Genomic DNA, 19,208 nt, shown 5'->3' with positions numbered 1-19,208 from the left:
GGTAAACGTACGGTTAAAACTAATACAATAAAAAGTTTAAAAAAACAAATCATTCAAAACAAATTGCTATTAGTGGCATGGTGATGCAAAGCAACTTAGCGCTAGATATCATTCTTGAGAAGGAAGGTGGTGTTTGCAGGGCACTAAAAGTTAAACGGTGCTGCACTTTTATTCTTAGTAATAATCCTGTTATATAATGACTATAACTAATGTCTCTAGTGAACATCGATCTTTTAAAGAACATGGCTACTCGTAAACTATAGGTTCCTGGTTTAGTTAGATAGGAAATTGATTTGGTACGGTTTGTGAATGGGTTGATCATTTTGATGGTGCAACGTTGTGCACTAGACTAAACTTAATAATTATAATGATTTTTGTAATTGCTTTGTTTTGTTTACAAACATTTTTCTGGGTGTCTGATTAAAAAGTGTGGGTATAAAAATTAATATAAATCATTTAAAAGGAAGTGTGTCAAGGAGGATATGAAAGCCAATATTTACATTCAGCTGAAGATGATGGAGGAACATAACAAAAAGAAGCATAAACTGATCTAGATTGAATAAGTTCCTGATGACTAAAGTTGTATTAATTGTTTTAGTGATAACAAAATAATCAGAGGGGGATTTGTGAAAAGTTGTTTTGAGTTTATGTTTTTGTGTATTAATAATAATGAATAAAATACATTTTCACTCATAATTATATGTATTAAGGCAGAACTAACATTATTGCAATTGAAACAAATGTAATAGTATGTATACACGTGAAGTTATAAATGTGTTGTAGTTAGGCCACATTTCTGTGTAAACCTCCATTTTGAACATGATGGATGACATTTCTGTCACTCACGCGTGCTCCCTTCCCCACATATATCTTTTCCCCACAGGCCCACAGAGCACAATCAGGCTGATGTTATAATGGTTTATTTCCACTGTAGTAATTGCCTTTTCTTAGTGCTGCGCCTTCCATTACGCAGATGTATAAATGATAAAAGTATCCATGTTTTCCGTTTCTTCACTGACTCCATTCATTCAGAGAGTCTTATTGTTGAAAGTTCCATATTTCTTCAAACATCGCTGAAAAACATTAACATGGAGGGTGTTAAATAATAGTTAACAGAAATGGAATGGTGCTTATGTCTTAAGGTTATTACATTTATTATTCTGGAGATCTGATTTGTCAACAAAATGATACTTTTGCTCACATCATAATTAAACTGCTAAATTTGCTCATATTCTATGCAGAAATTGTGTATAAAACCCTTCTATTTTGGAGTGTGCCAGAAGACTTTCCCATTTTAACTGGGAGGCTGCAATTTACTGATTATGCTGCCTATTTCGGATGTACAATTTTTTAGATCTTACATACTCTGCATATTTCTCCTTATGATCTGCAGATTTCATTTCATCTGTACCACTTATTATTAAAGTTTGTATTAAAACCCTTTAACTTTCCACTCACCTAGAACTTAATTGTTTAGTGGTCTCCATTATTTTTGAAATTGTTATAATCTGCTAAATTGCTGGTGAGGGAGGTGCCTTAATGTAGGGACGCATTGCTTCATAAAATTAAATGTAACACTTTCTCCGATACAGTACCCAGTATGAGAACTGAGCAAGCTAAATTTTGGAGTATCTAAATTTTGGGGTACAGTTTTGCCGGCTCAATGTAGTAGACAGTTAAATGCAGGAGAAATGCACTTGTAGACAAGATGCCTGATCAATGTATTGCACATTCATCTGCATGAAAAGTTTACGTGATATATGGGCTAGAATATAAAAATCAAAAATCAAGCAAGATAATTACCTAATAAATTAGTTGTCTGTGGAACAGTTTATACTTAAACTAGTCTCCTTTGCAAACTTTATCTGAATAGCATAAGTGTAAGAAAAAGACAATGATATGTAATATTTAAAACTCAAGAATCAGAATCCACAACACTTCTAAAAAGACATGAGGAGGTGGAGACTTCTGTACCAGAGTACCTGTTGTGCAAAATGAAGGCTCTGGGACAGGCTGCACCCAGCCCAGAGAAAATGCGGCAGGAACGGCAGGAGGCCCTCGAGGCGGTCGCGACGCTAGGAGCAGTGAACACCAGCAGCGACCTGAGCTACGGGCAACGGAGCAAAGCACAAGCTAGTGGATCGACCTCACCGTCCACTGTGATGTCGGATGACACTGCTATGCCTGTGGTAACACCCCAGACAGTTGACTTTATAGTGTGACCAGAGGTGGACTTGAGACTGTCTGATATACCGGCTTGCGTTCATCTCAATGCCCACTGTATCCTTTATCTGCTTGTTGCAGCATGCTGTTATGATGGGCCATGGGCTTTTGCACCCCGCGCAGGCTTGGGCTTGGATCTTGGCGGCGTGCCGCAGGTACACAGCTGCATCCTGCGTGGGGATGGTTCTGGCGTTTAAAGCGCAAGTTGCTTCCAATGGTTGACCCATGTTCGCCTGGTGTGTCTCATTGCTTAGATTTTCCATGCATGCCTCAGACACTCTAAGGGCCCTGAGTGAGGGAGCTCCATGATGCACTACTGGCTGCACGCTTCACCTCCACCACATACACTTGGGTTGTGGACTCGTCACTTTGACAAGTAATCATATTATTTGGTTTGGACGCCCACACAGTTCCAATGTTAATACTGGTTTATATGTTTCAGAAGCGACACTCAACGAATACCACCCGCAGGCCCAACCCTTGGCCTGGAGTGGTGACCCCCCCTAACTCCCCGGGTGACTGCACTACGACACAAACCATGGCTTGCACCAACATCATAACTTGGAACATCCGCGGCATGCACACTCCATCGCGCAGATACTCGGTCTTTGCCTATATGCAGCGACACAAGGTGGGGATTGCACTCCTCCAGGAGACACATATGTCCCAGGTAGAACTGGAGCGACTCCGTAGGCGCTAGAGAGGGCACTCTGATATGGGTAAGAGCTGGCGTCCCCTTTACATGCACTGATGCGCAGGTGGACAAGGAGGGGAGGTACTCTTTTGTTAGGGGGTGGCTTAACGGGCAGGAGATACTGTTGGGTTCCATCTATGCCCCTAACACGGATCAACCCACCTTCCTGGCGACACTAAACTCCATCCTTCAGCGCTACTCAGAGCTCCCCTGGCTGGTAGGCGGAGACTTTAATATGGTATTGGACACTCACCTGGACCGCTCCTTCCCGCCCCTTCGTGCAGTGGCAGCGACATCGACAGCGCAGGCACTGAGGGATTGGTTACTACACTGGGACATACACGATCTCTGGCGTGCACAGCAGCCTGCGGATAAAATAGACTCCTACTACTCGGCAGTACACGATCTTCATATCCGCCTGGACCGAATAGTAGGATCCCAGTCTCTGCTCCCGCTACTGTCCAAGTCAGAATACCTCGGTAGGACACACTCAGATCACAATCCCCTGTGGTTTCAGCTCAGCTGGGAGGCAGACAGACCCCCAGTGCCCACGTGGCGGCTGCAGCCTGCAGCGTTGGAAGATGCTGAGTTTAGGTCTTCCCTGGGCACAGCCATTCTCACTTATTTCGAAGAAAACGAAGACACAGTGAGCGATCCCGGGGTGGAATGGGATGCCCACAAAGTGACTATCCGTGGACACTGCATGGGTGCCACATGGAATATTCGCGCAAAGGTATCTGCATCCCTAACTCACATAGAGTCTGAACTTCTACGATATGAAAGGGAAGGGGAAGGGGCTGGTAGGCACGCGCGTAAATTGAGTGAACTTCGCGGAGAGCATGCCGTCCTGCTTGAAAGGCTGAGGTGCCATAACTACGCGGCGCATACAGCCAAGACGCATGCCAAGGCGGATAGAGCCGGCCGTCTGCTAGCTTGGTTTGTGCAAGGGACAGAGCGCATGGCTCCGATTGGTGCCATTCGTTCTGGGGATGGGACAGTGGTGTACACACAGTGCGAGATTCTTCGGGTGCTGACCAATCACTATCGGGAACTCTATAGGTCGTGAGGCACTGGCCATGCACATTTGCTGACCGGATTTCTGGAATCGGTCGCTCTGCCTTCCGTTACGGAGAGCCAGAACGAGGAGCTTGGCACCCCGCTCATGCTGGAGGAGGTGGGAGGTGCCATTCAAGCATTGGCGACTGGGAAAACGCCGGGACCGGACGGCCTACCGGCCGAATACTATAAAGCAAACAAAGACATCCAAACACCTAAGCTCCTCCGGGTGCATAGGGCATCGGTTGATGCCAGCCAACTCCCACCGTCTCTGAGGGAAGCGTTCTTAGTGTCCCTGCCTAAGCCTGACAAGGACCCCATGTCCCTGAGCTCCTATCGCCCATTGGCGATGCTCAACACTGACTATAAGGTATTCGCCAAACTTCTTGCGGAGCGTTTGGCGCTGGTGGTCCCGCATTTAGTACATCCGGATCAAAATGGTTTTGTACCAGCGAGGTCCACATCCCTGAACCTCCGGAGGTATTTCAGGGTAGCAGCGGAAGCGGCGGCGGCTTGGCCCAGGGCGGGGTGCCTGGTGCTTGATTTAGAAAAGGCTTTCGATTGCCTGGAGTGGGGCTACCTATCAACAGTGTTGGAGGCGTATGGGCTGGAGTCGAATTTTTTGCAGATGGTGGGACTCCTGTATAACAACCCTGTGGTCCGTGTCCGGATGGGGCCCTGCATCTCGGAAGCGGTGGCGGTAGGCAGGGGTACTCATCAGGGTTGTCCCCTGTCGCCGCTGCTCTTCGCGTTAGCCATAGAACCCTTGGCTGGAGCCATGAGGCAGCTACTGGCAGATGGTATCCCTCTAAGTGACGGTGTCCATCAGCTGTCTTTGTATGCCGATGACCTATTGGTCTTTGTCCGGGACGTGGGCCGCATACCGGAGCTGCTGGCTCAATTGCTAAGCCGTTTCGCCGATATCTCAGGGCTCCGAGTAAGCGCAGGCAAGTCATGCCTATATGCATTTAGCAATGCTGTAACCGACCCGGAGTATAGCCTCCATGCCACGCGAGTCCGGTGGCTGGCGGACATGTTCAAGTATCTGGGGATTCAGATCTACCGTCAACCGTCGGACCTGCTAGATGGAAATCTGGGAAGAGTGGTGACGGCGCTCAGAGCCCAAATCGGCTTCTGGTCCACGCTTCCACTGACACCCACAGGCAGAGTGGCCCTCGCAAAAATGGTGATGCTCCCCCGCCTTCTATATTATTTTGAGAATCTGCCACTGTTTATACCCGTGTCCTTCTTCTCTAATCTTAACAAGATACTGCGTGACTTCATTTGGGGTGCGTCCAGACATCGTCTGGCCCTCAGGAAACTGTGCTTGCCCACGGACAGGAGTGGGCTAGCGGCTCCCTGTTTTGAGCACTACTTCCTGGCGGCGCAACTCCAATGGATAGCCCGCTGGTTAGCGGACAGGGGAAGAGAAGACACTGCCAGGAATGAGCCGCCTTACACATTAGAGCAGGTCACTGCACTCTTTCATCCGTTAGCGGCGCTCGCACGCCCCACTCCACTGCTGCTGGCGGTGGCCTACAAATGCTTTCGCAGGGCATTATATCTCACGAGAAAAGTGCACCCCTATGCACCTGCGGTGCCGTTAGAAGGCTCGCTGAGGGGCAGGGGGGTACTCACGCACTCCATGCTGGAGCAGTGGCTCGAAGTAGACGTCCAGATGCTGGGTGACCTATACCAGGATGGAGTGCTGACACCGTATGAGACGTTAGTCGCGGACGCTGGGCTCCCTCCTGGGGGCTTCCTACTGCACCGATCCCTGACGGCCCATATGGCGGCTAAGTGGGGCGATATCACGGAGGAGCCAGCACAGCACTTGACGGTGCAATATTTGCATGTTATGGGCAGGAGCAGACATCTAGTTAAATGGTTTGCTGCATCCCTACGGACTCATACGGAACTAGACCTAGCCCCCCTTCGGGGAAAATGGGAGCGAGATATGGGGCGAGCACTGGCAGATAAAGAATGGGAGAAGATCCTTAAAATTCCAGTGCGCATTCCCAGAAATATGCGATTTCGCCAAATCCAAGTATACATAGTACACAGGACCTATCTCACCCCCGACTTAATTCATAAATATTTTCATAGGGCACACGCATCTTGTCCCAGATGTGAAGAGGTGAATGCGGATCTTCTCCACCTCTTGTGGCACTGTCCCAGCCTTGGCACCTATTGGAGAGACATTAATGCACTGCTTACGCAGTGCACTGGTCGCGTCATCCCTTGTGACTGGCCGGAGTACCTCCTGCAACAGTTCAAGAGGCCGCCCAAGGACAAAGCGTTGTCTCGCTTTCTAGATCTGGGGATGGGGGCGGCAGTGCGACTCCTCACTAGGAGATGGAAGACGAGTGACTCGCCCAGTGCAAGGGCATGGGTTCTGTCCCTCTTGTCATGGGCCCGTGCAGAATGGACTGCCATCCGGAGGGAGGAAATAGTGGGACTCCGGAGGGCACCTATGGCGGAGAAGTGGGAACATATGCTACACATTCTGCAGGCGGCAGGGAATGCCAGGGACGAGGAAGAGGGGGCGGCGGGACAATAGGTAGACATAGCAGGCAGGTGAGGGTAGCGCGCAGCGGACATCCTACCTGGCACACTGCTTGGTGCATGACATGAAGAAGTGGTGAGGAAGCATTGAACATGGAAATGCGCGAGCCCTGAGGAGGGTGATGGGGGGGTTCGGGCTGGGGGGGCCGTGAAGGGGGGACGAATTATAATGTAATTCGGTGACAGTGCCGCAGTTCGATGTTCTTGTTTTGTTGTAAATGTTCACCATTAGGGGTTGGGATGCATGTGTATCGCACTGTCGATGCATTATCACATAAGACGGGTTGACTGGCTGCACTGTTTGTAATGCTGTGCCTATTGTAATGCTGAACTTTATAAGTGAATACAAATAAACAAATAAACAGATTAAAAAAATAATGAGTAGCCCTAAAAAGATATCTCAGACCTGCTGTGCAGTGTCTTTGTGCAGTTGTTAAATGCCATGTCAACTTGGCAAGTGAACCCACTTGCCATGCCCTAACCTTCCCTTTTCTTACAAGTAAGGCACCCCTATGGTAGGCCCAAGGTACCCCCTGGGCAGTGTATATGAAAGGTAGGATCTGTACGGGTGTGTATGACTTGTCCTGATAGTGAAATGCTCCCAATTTCGTTTTTCCCGTTATAAAGGTTAACTTACTCCATAGGATAGAATGGGAAATGCAACATCTAACAAGTATAACTTCCCATTGGGACAAGATAGAGAAGTAAAGTTTGGGCTCTCTGAACTCAGCATTTGATAACACATCTTTTAGTTAAGATGGTTTTTAAATTGTGTGTTTGAAAACGCCACTTTTAGAAAGTAGGTATTTTTTGTTTAACCATTCTGTGTGCCTCTGCCTGTTTGTGTATTGACAGTCTGGATTTGGGGTGACAGGGGCTGGGGATGTTCATTCACTGTAGACAGCCACTGCGGGGGTTGAGGTGTACCTGGCCCTTCCTGGATGACTTAGAGCTGATTAGACCTTGTCTGAATTTAGAGTAGTGGGAGGAGATTTCCATGCACCTGAACGGGGCCTGTCTCCCTTGCACAATGCACCATTGAGGAGAGAACTGATATGGACTGGGCTCAGAGACCCTTGTACAAAGAGAACAAAGACATTTTGGGATATAAATATTAGACCTAAAACCCCATAACTTTGGATTACTTCAAGGAACAAGAGGACTCTACCAAGAAGAAGAGCTAAAGAGCTCTTCTGAGGAGTACTGCCCTTTGCTGTGTGCCGTGTGGGGTTGGCCGCAGTTGCGGCTTCTGTCTGTGGTGGAGAAAAAGGACTGACTTTTTTTGCCCTGCTGTGGCATCCTGCTTGTGAAGGGAAGCTCTAAGGGCTTGTGTGTGCTGGCCTCCTGTTGTTGGAAGACTCAGGGACATCAAAGTCTACCGGGTGCTTTACCTTATTGAAATTCTTGGGGATTTACATGTTGGAAGCGTCTTTCTGCTGGGCTTACTTGAAACTACCTGGTGCTTCACTTGTTTGGGGTATCTGCTGCAGCTCTTTACTGTGTGCTCTGTGCAGCTGGGGAGTTTGTGCACTGATCTTTACAACCACTGGGTGTTCTTAGGATCACTGACATAACATCGACACTCATAATATCAACCTACAAAATTATCAACACACAAATATCAATAACATAAATTTCGATATGCTATACTTATTTTAAAAAATACAAAAATATCGACACGAAAATATCGTCAAACATTAACATTGATATCACTAATATCGAAATAAATAATATTGTTATAGCTAATATTGTTAACATTAAATGAACATACAAAATAACACAAATATCAAAAACAAAAATATAGATCACACAATTATGGTCAAAAACAAAATATCGACACGATAAAAAAATTTCAAATAACAATACATAACAAATAAAATATAAACAATATTGCAAACACACACAACACAATAAATAATAGAATAAATGTTAAATAAATTATAAATGAAAAAAATAACTTTAACATAAGTAAATCCTACAAATTAATTACTCTTTATAAACAGAATATATAAAATAACTGGTTATTTTTATTCCTTCAATACAATATAAATTACAAATGATATACTATTATACTTTTCAATAAATATAGGGAAAAAAGGTTAACTGAATATTAATTAGCGTTTCCCAAATAAGGAAAAAACTGTCAAAATAATTGAGAACATTAGTAACAGCCAATGAAAAACACCTACAACTTAAATAACCCAATAAGATTTAAAGAACAATTAAACAAACACTATATAAACTAAAGAAACATGAACATTATTTTATGCAACAACAACAAACAAAAGAATAAGGGGAATCTCTGCCGGATTGCTTCTACAACATTGTACTTCCTCATCGAAAACTCTGATTCCAACTTTACAAAGTAAGTAAAATATCAATTTAATGTTTCAACTGTGTAACATATTAGTAAAGTACTTTTTACAATAATTAAATAATTAATGAAATATTTATTTTAATGATTATCTCCTCTATAGAAACTCAGACAGACACTCAACTAACTACAAACATCATAAAACATCATAAAAAAACCACCTTGCAAAAAAAGTAAGTATAAATTACAATTTTACAAATGTAATAATTAAAAAACTCAACCCAAAGCGCCCACTAACCACTCAAACCCCAAAATACAGAACATGCTGTTAACATATTTAATAATTAGTTTTTTCCTGCGGAAAATAAATAGAAATACTAAAGCCAAGCACCAACCGAAACATCTCAACATGAAAAAAGTTCAACATATTAAAGCATGCAAGTATAATTTTGTATATGAAAATCTGTATTAAAATTAAAACAATTACAATATATTTAAAAAAAAATTAGATAAGTTTCGCATAGCATTTGTAATAGCAGAATAACTGAAGGTGCCAAATTAATTACTTCCCAGAAAGGAAAACTTTTATTATGCTCAATTGGATATGTCTACACCCAAGAAATACAGGCAACACAATTAATTGGAAATGCAGCAAATATTATGCAAATGCATGTTAGGGGAGGGCTACAACAAAATAAACTATTGTATTAAATGTTAAGGAACAAAACCACTCTCCAAACATAGCTGAAATAGACATGGGAGATGCTAGCACTAGCTCTCAAAAACCTACTACTGAAATACTACAAGACGTACTCCTCGAGTTCCAGAACATGTAACTGGCCAATTACCCTCCATCTCAACGTTAAAAAGGCTAATAGCTAGAACAAAAAAATGCCTACAAATGCCTCCACAACACAGGACCTAAATACCTCAATGAGAGAATCACCTTCCACGTACCTAAACGAAACCTCTGCTCCACCAACCTCACCCTCAATCAATCAATCAAAGCATTTGTATAGCGCGCTACTCACCCGGAGGGTCTCAAGGCGCTTGGGGAGGGGGGGTCCGCTACTGCTCGAACAGCCAGGTCTTGAGCTGCTTCCTGAAGGCGAGGTGGTCCTGGGTCAGGCGGAGGTGGGTCGGGAGGGAGTTCCAGGTCTTGGCGGCGAGGTAGGAGAAGGACCTTCCCCCTGTGGTGACTCTTCAGATGCGGTGGACGGCGGCGAGAGCGTGGCCGGTCGATCGGAGCTGGCGTTTGGGAGCGTAGAAATTGAGGCGGCTGTTGAGGTATCCTGGTCCTTGGTTGTGCAGGGCTTTGTGTGCGTGGGTGAGGAGACGGAAGGTGATTCTCTTGTTGACCGGGAGCCAGTGCAGGTCTCGCAGGTGTCCGGAGATGTTGTTGCGACGGGGGATGTCCAGGATGAGCCTTGCTGAGGCGTTCTGGATCCGCTGGAGTCTCTTCTGGAGTTTGGCGGTGGTTCCGGCGTAGAGGGCGTTGCCGTAGTCCAGTCGGCTGGTGACGAGGGCCTGGGTGACCGTCTTCCTGGTCTCAGTGGGGATCCACCGGAAGATCTTGCGTAGCATGCGTAGGATGTTGAAGCATGACGAGGAGACGGCGTTGACTTGTCTGGTCATGGAGAGGGATGAGTCCAGGATGAAGCCCAGGTTGCGTGCGTGGTCTGTTGGTTTGGGTGCGCTGCCCAGGGCGGGGAGCCACCAGGAGTTGTCCCAGGCGGAGGGTGAGGATCCCAGGATGAGGACTTCCGTCTTGTCCGAGTTCAGTTTCAGGCGGATGTTCTTCATCCATTCAGCTACCTCCTTCATCCCTTCGTGTAGGTTGGCTCTGGCGGTGGCGGGGTCGTTGGTGAGGGAGAGGATCAGCTGGGTGTCGTCGGCGTAGGAGATGATGTTGAGGTTGTGCTGTCATTCGATGGCTGTGAGGGGACTCATGTAGACGTTGAAGAGGGTTGGGCTGAGCGAGGAGCCTTGTGGAACGCCGCAGATGACTTCGGTGGCTTCTGATCTGAACGGTGGGAGGCGGACTCTCTGTGTCCTTCCGGCGAGGAAGGAGATGGTCCACTGCAGCGCCTTCTCCCGGATTCCGACGTTGCTGAGGCGCTGTACTAGGGTACGGTGGCAGACGGTGTCGAAGGCCGCGGAGAGGTCTAGGAGGATGAGGGCCGCTGTTTCTCCGTTGTCGAGCAGGGCTCGGATGTCATCGGTGGCTGCGATCAGGGCGGTCTCGGTGCTGTGGTTGGTCCTGAAGCCAGACTGCGAGAGGTCGAGGGATCCGTTCGTCTCGAGGAAGGCGGCCAGCTGCTTGTTGACGGTCTTCTCGATGACTTTTGCGGGGAACGGGAGCAGCGAGATGGGTCGGTAGTTCTTGAGGTCGGAGGGGTCGGCTGATGGCTTCTTTAGTAGGGCACTGAGTTCGGCGTGCTTCCAGCTCTCCGGGAAGGTAGCGGTGTCGAAGGAGGTGTTGATGATGTCCCGCAGGTGGGGTGCGATGACAGCGTCGGCCTTGTTGAAGACGTGGTGAGGGCAGGGGTCTGTCGGAGATCCGGAGTGGATGGTGTTCATCGTGCGCATGGTGTCTTCGGTGCTGATCGGGGTCCAGGCGCGGAGGGTGGTGGTGGGGGGCGGTGGTTCGGTCGTGGCGAGCGCCGGTTGAGTGCTGAAGCTGTTGTGTATGTCCGTGATCTTGTCGTGGAAGTATGAGGCGAGGGAGTTGCAGAGGTCTTGCAAAGGGGTGATGTCGTTTCCGGCGTTGGGGTTGGAGAGCTCTTTGACGATGTTGAAGAGTTCCTTGCTGTTGTGTGCGTTGTTGTCCAGTCGTTCCTTGAATGCAGTTTTCTTGGTGGTGTGGATCAGTTGGTGGTGTTTTCGGGTGGCGAGCTTGAGGGTAGTCATGTTGTCCGATGTTGGTTCTCTGCGCCAGGCTTTCTCAAGGGCTCTGCAGTTCTTCTTCGAGTTCTTGAGTTCGGCGGTGAACCATGGGGCTTTTTTGCTGCCGGGTCTGTTAGGCGGGGTCCTCAGAGGGGCGAGGTCGTCTGCGCAGTCGCTGATCCACATCGTGAGGTTGGTGGCCGCTTGGCTGGGGTTCGCTGCGCTGGTGGGTGGGTTCCTACTCAGGGAAGTTGCGAGTTGATCGGCTGTGATCTTGTTCCAGCTTCTGCGTGCAACCTGTTGCTGGTGGTGGTGGATCGTGGTCCTTTTGAAGCTGAAGTGGACGCAGCTGTGGTCCGTCCAGTGGAGCCCGGTGGCGTGGCTGAAGGCGATGTCCTTGCTGGAGGAGAAGACGGGGTCGAGAGTGTGTCCGGCGTAGTGGGTGGGGGTGGTCACCAGTTGCTTGAGTCCGAGGTTGGCGAGGTTGTCCAGCAGGGTGGTGGTGTTGCGGTCGTTGTTGTTCTCCAGGTGGAAGTTGAGGTCCCCGAGGAGGATGTAGTCAGCGGAGAGGAGGGCGTGCGGGCTGACGAAGTCGGCGATGTCCTCGCTGAATTGTGTGCGTGGTCCCGGGGGTCTGTAGATGAGGGTGCCTCTGAGGGTGGTCCTGGGGTTGATGTGGATCTGGAAGTGCAGGTGCTCGGCAGGTGCGAGGGTGTCGTCGGTGTTGGTCGTGATGCGGATGGAGTTCCTGTGGATGATGGCAATGCCTCCTCCGGTCTGGTTGACGCGGTCCCTGCTGGAGTGGTGCAGGTCCGGATGCAGGCGAACTTGCAGGCGTTGCAGCAGAAGGGTCCGCGGGTGCGTCTCGGGGTGGCTCGGTAGCAGCCCGGGAGTCTGCCGGCGTTGAGTGCGTAGAGGTCGGTGGCGGCGTAGGTCCGGCGGGAGGGCTGGTGGCTGAGGGGGCCAGGGGTCCTGGCACTGGGCGCGGTCCAGGCGCGGACGGGCGCAGACGGGCTTACCTTTGGCGCACCTTCGGCGCTCAATCGGTGCTCCCGCTGCGCGCGTCTGCTGCGCGGTCGCTCTGGGGGCATCATAAGAAGGGTGCCGGTGTGGAGGGTCTGCGGGGAGGCGGAGCGGGTTAGCCAATCGGCTGGCGGGGGGGCGGGGCCGCGGGCTGGCAGCGGCGGGAAAAACGGGTGCGGGCGACCCTGCGGCGGCTGGGGCGCTGGAGGAGGGAGGAGGGAGCAGGCGGCGGCGGCGGCGGCAGGTAGGCACAGGAGCAGGTAGGTGCTGGAGCGGGAGGCAGGAAGAGCGTGGGGGCGACCAGGCCGGTAGAGGCTCTGTGGTCGCTCCCTAGGTGGAGTTTGGGTCCCCTTAAGAAGGGTGCCGGTAGGGAGGGTCTGCGGGGAGGCGGGAGCGGGTTAGACAATCGGCTGGCGGGGGGGCAGGGCCGCGGGCTGGCAGCGGCGGGAAAAACGGGTGCGGGCGGCCCTGCTGCGGCTGGGGCGCTGGAGGAGGGAGGAGGGAGCAGGCGGCGGCAGCGGCAGGTAGGCACAGGAGCAGGTAGGTGCTGGAGCGGGAGGCAGGAAGAGCGTGGGGGCGACCAGCGTGGGGGCGACCAGGCCGGTAGAGGCTCCACCCTACAGCCTGGTAGTCAGCACCTCACCAGGCAAACAAATAGTGCAAAAAGGTGTGGCCAGTTGGAAGTAAATAAACCCCCTTAATTGTGTTGTTGATATAATTTTGCCTCTCTCTGTTAATTTGTTTTCCATTCACTCTAGGCCACCGCTTCTTCACCTTATGCAACTATGCAAGAGGTCAGCATACCTATATGACTTCCCCACCTGCTATCCAACACTTTCAGTAAAATTCAAATACCACCTGAACTCACTGTAACTCATAATGAAGAGCAATTTCTTCTTTATGACAATAAAGCTAACGAAAAAAGAATTATAATATTTGCAACTCCCACAAACTTACTTAAACTACAAAATGGTGAGACATGGATAATGGGTGGAACATTTAAAATATTACTCATAACATTTTACCAATTACACACAATCCATGGACAATAGCAACATCCCCTTTATATATGCGCTGTTACCAAACAAACAAACTACTACCCATGTAGAACTCTTACAAAAGTAAAGCAAGAAACTAATAATTACTACCCTCAAAAATGATCACAGACTTTGAACAGTAAATTATACAAGTCATCCTGAATAACTACCCTCACACAGTAATACAAGGTTGCTATTACCACTTTAATCAATGCATATGGAGACACCTTCATCAATCTACACCTAGGGCTTAATTCTGATGGCATTTTCTCTGTCCTAATCGTATCAGGAATGTTTCTTTCCAAGCAACTCGGAAAGGTTTCCAACTGACCAAATATGATGCAAGTTAGGTGTTAGGAATATCCCAATCCAAACCCTACGGCATTTGGAATGACCAAACCGTAAGAAGCAGAATTTTACATCTCTACGGGCCGCATTTCCCAATGACTCGGTACAATGCTGGATTTGGACAGCCTTTCCGAATCATTTCAACCGTCTCAAATTGGCAGTCAGAATCAGACTTTGCGGGGCCATAGTGGCCACCCTCGCCACAACCCCATGCATCTGCAGAGCAGAACAGGGGAAGAGCCTTCTCCTACATCGCGGCCATGACCTGGAACAAGCTCCCTATCGACATCAGACGCGCCCCTCCGTGAACACCTTCAGGAAGGCACCCAAGACCTGGCTTTTTGACTGATCGGAACTGCTGTGCCCCCCTGCCCCCAGCGCCTTGAGACCCTCACAGGTGAGTAGTGCGCTTACAATTCCCTGATTGATTGATTGATACTACAAGACACATATATAACATAAAAAATCAAAGGATAAAGACAGGTGGCCTATGATAAAACATAACTAAAACCACAATTCATCCTAGAATAAGGGCAGGGTAGAATAAGTGCTAATTTGTCTAAAGTGGAGAGGAGCATCTGTGGCCCTTAAGACCTCACCTGGAAAAACTGAATGCAGCCTGTGATAAGGATGGCTGGAGAAGGACACCAGAAGCATTTCGAGCTCAGACCCTAAAGCAGCTCTGGGACAATTGTGTGAAGAGTGTGGTGGGTATGTCCTGCAAGCATTGCAAGACTGTGCCGGTTGGTCAACCAGCCCTACCCCTTGAGCTGCCCCTTTACATCCACCCTACAGCCTGGTAGTCAGCACCTCACCAGGCAAACAAATAGTGCAAAAAGGTGTGGCCAGTTGGAAGTAAATAAACCCCCTTAATTGTGTTGTTGATATAATTTTGCCTCTCTCTGTTAATTTGTTTTCCATTCACTCTAGGCCACCGCTTCTTCACCTTATGCAACTATGCAAGAGGTCAGCATACCTATATGACTTCCCCACCTGCTATCCAACACTTTCAGTAAAATTCAAATACCACCTGAACTCACTGTAACTCAAAATGAAGAGCAATTTCTTCTTTATGACAATAAAGCTAACGAAAAAAGAATTATAATATTTGCAACTCCCACAAACTTACTTAAACTACAGAATGGTGAGACATGGATAATGGGTGGAACATTTAAAATATTACTCATAACATTTTACCAATTACACACAATCCATGGACAATAGCAACATCCCCTTTATATATGCGCTGTTACCAAACAAACAAACTACTACCCATGTAGAACTCTTACAAAAGTAAAGCAAGAATCTAATAATTACTACCCTCAAAAATGATCACAGACTTTGAACAGTCAATTATACAAGTCATCCTGAATAACTACCCTCACACAGTAATACAAGGTTGCTATTACCACTTTAATCAATGCATATGGAGACACCTTCATCAATCTACACCTAGGGGTTAATTCTGATGGCATTTTCTCTGTCCTAATCGTATCAGGAATGTTTCTTTCCAAGCAACTCGGAAAGGTTTCCAACTGACCAAATATGATGCAAGTTAGGTGTTAGGAATATCGCAATCCAAACCCTACGGCATTTGGAATGACCAAACCGTAAGAAGCAGAATTTTACATCTCTACGGGCCGCATTTCCCAACGACTCGGTACAATGCTGGATTTGGACAGCCTTTCCGAATCATTTCAACCGTCTCAAATTGGCAGTCAGAATCAGACTTTGCGGGGCCATAGTGGCCCCCCTTCACCTCGAGCCTTCCCAATCGAGCCCTTGGGGGGTACGCATGCGTCTTCCCTTACCAGCCATGCACAGCGTGCAGGTACCAGGGGTGCCTGCCACAGGGTGCCCGACTTTCCCCAGCCACCCAGTTCTTCAATGTAGCCTATGCATTCATTCAGAACGAAAGCTCCCATTGAAGTCCATGGGAGTCCAACCAAATCGTATTTGGAAGCTCCTGGATGCATCGTACTCAGTCGGTTGGACTCTCCCGATCCAATTCAGTTGACAACCCTTCCCAAACCCATTTGGTTGGGAAGCTTTCCAATCAGCATCAGAATTAAGCCCTTAACATATATAATGAACTATTCCCACTACAAAAAACAAAAAGTCTGGTAAAGTGCTGGACACTAAACATATAATTAACTATTTCCCACTCCAAACTAAACTAATTCAGGAAAGCTGCTGAATACTAAACTTATACCATTTATTATTCCCACTCCAAAGTACAAAATGTCATGGAAGGCACTGGACACTAAACATATATAATTTACTATTACCACTCCAAACTATATTAACTCAGGGAAGGTGCTGGTTACTAATAACCCTGGGCAAAGTACTACGCTACGCTCGTGCAGTTTGTGCTACTTCGCACTACATAGCATAGTGCAAAAACGCCTAGCAGTAATGTTTTGCTTGCTCGCGGTCCTCAATGTTAAGTTGGCGACCGTGAGCGAGCAAAATGACATCCCGGCGAGACTTTTTCCTCATTCGCGATCAGCAACATCAAGTTGCCGATCGCGAGTGTGGAAAATAAACCTCCCGGCGAGATTCTCAATGCAGGCAGGGCAGGTTTCTCATTGCGAGTAGTCGCGTATGCTCGCGACAGTTCGCAATGAGAAACTACCAGTCCGCATTGAGAAAGCTGCTGAGTAGAAATCTACCCGAGCGACAGAAAACGACCGCTTGCACTTTGCAAGATGCGGTTTGCACTGATTGAAAAGTGCGGACAAGCATACGGCACTGTGCAATCAGTGCGAACAGCATTTTGCACAGTGCACTATGCAGTTCGCGTAGCTATGCGTAGTGCTGCTACACTAACTACACCCAGGGTTAGTTACTAAACATATATAATTAACTATTCCCATTACAAACTTTATTAACTCAGGGAAGGTGCTGGACAATCAACATATAAAATTTACTATTCCCACTCCAAACTAGAAAAAGTCAGGGTAGGTGCTGTGCACTAAACATATATAATTTGTTATCCCCACTGCAGCATACAAAAAGTCAGAGAAGGTGCTGGACACTAAACATATGTAATGTACTCTTCCCACTCCAAACTATATTAACTCAATGAAGGTGCTGGACACTAAACATATATAATTTACTATTCCCACTCCAAAACTATATTAACTCAGGGAAGGTACTGTACACTAAACATATATAATTTACTATTCCCACTCCAAACTATATCAACTCAGGGAAGGTACTGGACAATAAACATATAAAATATACTATTCCCACTCCAAACTACAAAAACTTTATGAAAGTGATGGAGAATAGACATTTAAATTATAGTATTCCAGCTACAAACTACAATAACACAGGGAAAGTGCTGCCCACTAAACATATTTAATTTTATATATTCCAACTCCAAACAACATTAACACATGGACGGTGCAGAACAATGAACTCATAAAATGTGATATTCCCAATCAAAAGTACATAAACACATAGAAAATAATACACATAATATATATATATATTACCCTATTCCCACTTCTAAAAACATATCCAGAACAAAGGGGCTCATTACAATGGCAGAGGGATTGCCACCGCCGGCCCGGCGGTGGTGGTCCCTCCGCCATCACCGTGCCCATTTTCCCCCGCCAGATCAGGATGGCGGGGGAAATCATTCCACAAGCTTGGCAGGCGCAATGCCACCCGCCACGCTTCAGCCACAGGCAATCATAACAATTGCCTGGCAGAGCGGATAAGGCTGTGGATCTGGGGGCAGTGCCTTGAAGGCACCATCGGCCTGATCACGATGCCGGCGTCAGCCAGCCTTTCCATGGTGGTGGAACGGCCATTGAAAGGCTGGGGGAGGCTGGCTTTGGGGGGCCTTTTACGGGCCCCCTCTGAGGGGGTGGGTCAGTTCTGCACTGAGGGGGGACCAATAGTACCCCCCTCCATTTCCATGCACAAGGTGGCAAGCACCGCGCGGTGCCTGCTATGTTGTCCAGGGAAATGCACAACATGTCCATTTGATATTGCGGCGGGTGCTGCAGCCAGCAGCACCCAGTGCAATGTTAAATTGCCAGATGCGACCGCTGCAGTGGTGGTCGCATCATTATCAGGGCCGCGGGACCGCCACATGACAGGCGGGCGGTCCGGTTACTGCTAGGATCATCCTAATGACCGCCAAAGTTATGAGATTTTTTATAATTTTGTTTTTGATTTATCATAAGAAAAAATGTTTTAAAAACATTTAAAATGTAATTGCTAATGTTTTATAAAAATAATAAACAAACAAATTCCTTTTGATTTTTATAACATTAATAATTACAAACCTAAACATTAAACATCCTCAAAGTTTACAAATAAAATATTTTTAAATTAAAATGTTGCCCCTTTTTAAAAAAATGAAAGCAATCCCATCTCAACACAACACACCCAACCTAAAAAAAATGTTTTATTAATTTTCATGTTCCTCGACTGTTATCCATATGAAAACAACAAATAATAATCATTTTTTTATTTATTTTATTTTAACATTTTACTTTTTGCAATGTTTTTCTAATTTTAACCATTACTCCACAAAATTATCTGCAATACCCACAAAATCACACTATTAACATATTTTTTATTATTTGTAAAAAAAAATATAAACACTACCCCCTCATCCCCTATAAACCCAACATCCCACTCCTGAAAAACATTTTTTAAATTGTTTGTTAATTACATTTTTTTTAAAGTTCAACATTTTTAGTAAAAACACACCCCACCCTTACTCCTTATGAACCCAACATCCTGCTCCTAAAAAGCAATTTTAAATTTCTTTAATATTACTTGAAACATTTTTACATTTAAAACACATTTTTTTTTTAAACACTCCCCACCCTTATCCCCTATAACCTCAACATCCGGCTCCTAAAAACCAATTTTATATTTTTTTAATATTACCTGAAACAATTTTACATTTAAAACACATTTTTTAAAACACTCCCCAACCTTATCCCCTATAAACCCAACTCCAAAAACAATTTTTCAATAGAACATATCCAATTTATTAACAATTATTATTATATTTACAAATATATATTATAATAAA

General features: G+C 46.8%; 1 long non-coding RNA gene across 1 annotated transcript in view; it reads right to left on the bottom strand.

Annotated features, from left to right (window-relative positions):
• Window positions 1–945: 945 nt before the first annotated feature.
• Window positions 946–19,208, bottom strand: part of LOC144826307 (uncharacterized) — a 55,657-nt gene continuing 37,394 nt past the window's right edge. The window contains exon 3 of the long non-coding RNA XR_013609768.1: window positions 946–1,073. This is a non-coding gene — a long non-coding RNA (uncharacterized LOC144826307). The remainder of the gene's footprint in view (window positions 1,074–19,208) is intronic.

This window comes from Lissotriton helveticus, chromosome 3_2, assembly GCF_964261635.1.
Source record: "Lissotriton helveticus chromosome 3_2, aLisHel1.1, whole genome shotgun sequence".
NCBI classification, from domain to species: domain Eukaryota; kingdom Metazoa; phylum Chordata; class Amphibia; order Caudata; family Salamandridae; genus Lissotriton; species Lissotriton helveticus.
Note: the sequence above shows the minus strand (reverse complement) of the source record. Positions and strands in the feature narration are given on the sequence as shown.